Source organism: Orycteropus afer, unplaced genomic scaffold (genome assembly GCF_000298275.1).
Source record: "Orycteropus afer afer isolate SDZICR_OR568_19922 unplaced genomic scaffold, OryAfe1.0 scaffold00157, whole genome shotgun sequence".
Taxonomy (NCBI): Eukaryota; Metazoa; Chordata; class Mammalia; order Tubulidentata; family Orycteropodidae; genus Orycteropus; species Orycteropus afer.
Genome location: NW_006921744.1, coordinates 7,307,324 through 7,312,535, shown reverse-complemented (window position 1 = coordinate 7,312,535; position 5,212 = coordinate 7,307,324).

Genomic DNA, 5,212 nt, shown 5'->3' with positions numbered 1-5,212 from the left:
TGGTTGTTAATCAACACCTCATTGGTGGAGAAGGAAGTGGTGGCGCTGACTCAGTTAGTGAAGCTGCCAGAGTTGTGCATGTAGTTGTGTTTTATGGGGACTTTTGCTGTCTTTCACTCAGACAAAAATAACAATTGAATAATCATCAAAAAAGTAAAAGCAAATGGACAAAATGTACACTGTGTAGTCACACAGTAACAGTAACCAAATAAAGGGAAAAAGAAGAAAAGGAAAGAAAGAAAGAAAGAAAAAACCTGCAATATCTGTGTTAAGCACAATAAGTGAAAAAAAGGTAGAGAAGGAGAATAATGAACAAAGAATGGGAAAAATGCAAAAAAAGAAAAAAATGAAGAAATGGGGTTAACCATGAAAAAGAAAAAGAAAAATTGCAACCAGAAACAGGGAAAAGAAAAAAAGCTGAAAACTTGAACCTGGGAGGGGAAGAATAAACAATAATAGTAAAAAGGACAAAAGTAATAATGATAATAGTACTTTTAAAACAGACAATAACAAACAAACTGAAAAACAGAAAAGAGAAAAAAAAAATCGTTTAGGTCGGGGCAGGGCACCCAGGCTCCATCCGAGCACAGACTAGGACGGAATTCCTGCCAAACCAGAAAGTGGGTGGGAGTGAGGGATGGCCACACTTCTGTTCACCAAAAGGGTGTGGGGTATAAGAGTAACAAGGGGAATGTCACAACTTTCCAGTTGTCCGGGTCCAGAATGTTCTTGGGGTTCCCAGCAAGTGCATCTTGTTCTTAAGTTTCTGGATCTGGGAGAACACTGTTGCTTTAAATATCCAAAACGGTTAAGCCACTTGTAAACATTCAAAATGGCTGTGCCCTCCAGACAGACAAAACTCCACAGCTCAGCCTGCCTTCCTCTTTGCTGCTTCTCCTTTTATCCCCCAGCCACTACAGCAGTCCTCCTTGAAGTCCCTGGCTAACAGGGCCAATTTTTAGGTTAATTCTTAGGTCCCAACACCACTTGGCAATATCCAAGCTGTCTGTGCATCAGGATCATTGCCAGACCACAGCTCCATATGTTTCCTTTTTTGGTGTTTTCATGCAAATTCTTTGCGAGTTTTAGTTTAGTCCACTTCTATATCCTTCCCTTCAAGGCTCAGGGGTCCAGGATTATCTTCTATATCTGTGTTAATTAGTTCCCCTTTTGTTTGTTGAATAGGGTGTGTGCAGTCTATTGCCTATTCCGCCATCTTACTGGAACTCTGTTCCTTACTCTTTTATGTTGCGTAGTACTCCATTGTGCAAATGTACCATAGTGCACCAAGTCTTTTCAAAAGCACAGTTTTTGCAGTTCCATCCAGTGTGCATCCTGGCCCTGTGACTTTGTAGGTGCTTTGGAGCAGGGAGTAAGATGGGGCCTGTACCAGCAAGGGAGTGGGAGAAGCAGGACTGGGAAGGGGAAGCTGAATTAGCTGGGTTACTACTTGCAGGGGCAGGACAGTGACTACCTCTTCCTGGCAAACCTCTATGCTACAGACCACCTCCTTGCTTTTCTTCCTTTCTGACAACTGCCAGCCCAGCATTGACCTCAAGACAAACAGGAGGAGAATAGGGGAGAAGGAAGGAGGCAGGAGGCTCATGCCCTGAGCATATGAGGTCACAGTCACCATTCGTGGACACCTGGGTTCTATTTGAGCCCAGAAAAGAGGCAACATGAGCAGCAAAATAGAGGCCAAGTAAAAGAGGAGGGTCCAGACTCTAGAAAGGGACCACAGGATTCCAAGTCTTCAACATCAGAATCTACGTTTCATACATCATAATCTTCAAAATTTTAAAAAAGAAAAAAAAATGTGGTAGAATAGAGAAGTTTATGAGTTACTTTTTGTGTACCACCAGCCCAAGTGAGGAGGGTGGCCCTGGTGTGCACAGCCCAACAGTCAGTCTGGAGTCTGGGGAGCCCATGTGCACCTCTCTTCCTGCATATCCACTCTTCAGCTTCTCCCACCCTGGCTCCACCAGCATCCTTCCTCTCCCTGTCTGCACACCCCTCCATGGAGAGCCTGTTCATTAATGAAGGACTGATGGGCAGGCTATTTCTTGTGGTTTTCACTAAAATTTTATTTCCCTTCTGTTTATTTGAAAAATCAAGTAAGATCAATATCCTACCGTGCAAAAGAACAGGTATTTCTAATTTCCTTTTATACTGATTAGCAGGGCATATTTTACAATTATAGTTACACAGTGTAAAAAAGGTATTTAATGTGTTTGAAGGATAATGATAGGTATTTCAAAGATCTAATCCCACAATTTCTGAAAGTAAAACTGCCGCCAGGTGCCAAATCAAAAGTGGCGGAAAAAAAAAAAAAAAAACACCCAAGTAGGTCACCCTTAGAGGCTACATGGATGACCCAGACACAAGCTGATGATTTGGATGAGAAAGGGTGATGAGACCTACAGATCAGAAGCTATCTTCATAACTCGAACAGCAATGAAGTGTAGACCTCACACAGAGCAGCCCTCACCTTTATATGCATAATATGTAAATCTTATATTTAAATCAAAAGGTCAAAAATTACAAGAGGCAATGAATCAATTGGATTTAACTTGTCTCGGTAGAAGGTTACCAATCTCCTTCTGTGCTGTTCTTGAAATTCTGAAATATGGGAATAGAACCTATTTCAGCTACTGATTCTGGCACATGATCTCTATCATAGAACGTTTTTTCAGGGGAATTAGAAGGTTGGAAGGAAACTTAATCACAGTCTACAGCATGCTCCCTTTCACAAGTATTTTCTCAACACACATATGTGTCCTCCCTTCCAGGCTCAGGGTCCACTAGGGTTGGGGCAGCTGGCTCTGCCATATTCCCAGTTCCTGGCCCAGAGCCAATGCTGGGTCCTCCTTTCTTCAGTGAATTAGTCACATGGCAGCAGGGCAAGGTCAAATGGAAGCACAAGTTTGTTTTAGCCCATTCAATAAAAAATTGCTGTCTCCCAGCAGTTCTTCCCTCCTTGCTGGTTTAGTGGGCTCTTGATCTACCACAATGGTCACGGTACACCAGGCCACTACTGGCCAATCCCACTGTTCTTCCCACAGAATGGAATCCTTACCAAATAGTACCAATCGGAGAGCATTACTGAAACTGATAAATGGACCAGAGTGTGTGGTAGAATGGAAGAGACATAACAGAATGAAACTAAATCTGGAAGAGCCTAGGGGACCTGGACTGAATGCATGGCGTCAGCTATACCTGAAACTAGTATCATCCCTGACTCCTATTTATATGACCCCAGTATTCTACTTCTGCTGCATGTCCTAACATGAACTGGGTTTCTGAGGATTGCAGCATAATTAAGAAAACAGTGATACAGGATTTACTCAGAAAAGAGCTATTCATCTAAGTCAACTTTTCAGGTAATGGCACTTAACCTCCTAAAATACTACACTGTAATTGTTTAAGCCTAACTCTTGTCATCCTCTGTCCAGACCACTGGACAACGGGGCTCACAGATGACAAAACGGCCATGTTGAACTAGTCACACCACCTCAGGAATCTGGTAATGATATACAAACAAGAAGGAATCATGTATGTGTTCCCCCTGTGACTTACTTATTCAGTACAAACATTTCCCTTGGGAAAGAAAAACTTCCCTGAACACCACAGGGCTCCCATTTCATGTGCCTCCACTGTGTGTGAGGTGCCAGTGCCTTTATTAAACTGGGCTATTCCAGGTCAAGAATAACAAACACCAGCTTTGCATTTTCCCACTTTTCTTGGCTTCTGCATTTCCAGAATTTTCTCAATTGATGTCACAAATATTTCAGCAGCATGAAAGTGAAAAGGAACTTCCAGCAAGATGGCAGAGTAGGCAGACAAACTTCACAGACCCTGTGCAACAAAGAAATGAGAAACCAATTGAAACACATACAGAATATAATACTGGAACTCTGAGCTTTGCAGGAAGGATAACAAAATGGATTAAATACTGTCTATTAAAAGAACTTGAATGAAAACAACAAACAAAGAGATAGATAAAACTGTGGAGTGTTGGCTGGCCTAATGGTGCAGCCATTTTGAATATTTACAAGTGGTGTTCTGATTCAGGAATCAACTTGATAATTGACTCCATGTGCTGAGGACTGCACAGGCAGCCACACTGCTGGCTGACAATCAGAAAGCAACCAGGCCCACTTGACCCAACCTGCACCTCCTCCAGTCCCATCCACTGGGTGATGGCCACCTTAAGCTTCTGCAACAACTTACTAACTATAGAAGATGAGTAATACCAGCTCAGCTCAATCTCAAACACTATATGAAGATCTGACTGTTCTGTGCACACATTCTCATCCTCTATCACACCTACAAGGAGACAGGTGGTGAGTGCCTAAGTGCTGTCAAATTTAGCAAACAAAGCTGCATACCAGGCATGTTCACTAAGATATATGAAACCAAAATAAAGTGTTCTGGTTACCTAGTAACAAGAATATACCACAAATGGGATGGCCTTAACAAATAGGAGTTTATTCTGTTACAGTTTTGGAGGCTTTAAGTCCACGTTCAAAGTGCCAGGCTCTAGGGGCTGGGTGAAAGTCCCTCAGCCTTGGGCTTCAGCTCTGCCTCTTTCTCCTAGCCCACTGGAGCTAGAGGTGTTTCTTCATTCAGACAGCTGCTGGCTGTTGAGGCTGCCAAGCCCAAGGTTGACAAGTAGAAAGGCACAGTCCTGATGTTACCAAACCACACGGCAGCCCATTAATTTAAGTCCATCATAAGTCCCAAGTTTGGCAGAGCATGGCAGGCTGCTGAACAACGATACGGCTACATGCAGGGTCTAAGCATGCCATAAACTAGAGAGCATTCCCAAAGGCTTCTCCTTATATGCAGGGAGAAGACCACATCCCAAAGGCAGCTACTCAGCTGCTTGTGGTAGATCCCACCATGGAATTTATTGCCAGTCTCAATATGGGAAATAACTACCATGAGCTGCCCAGCCACCACTCAACCAGGCCCAGTCAAGTTGACACACAAACATAACCACCACATAAAGGGGAAAGAAAATCTTGGATAAAATCATCAAGTAAATATGAATACAAAAACAGCACAGTATCTCAGAGACAATCCCAGGCCAAACAAAGAAGCAAGATAAAATAGTATAAGCAAAAGACAAGAATACAGAGCCAATCCTATACCTAGAAAACCCAAGACATTCAGTCAAAAAACTACTGGAACTAATTGAGGGATTTAGCAA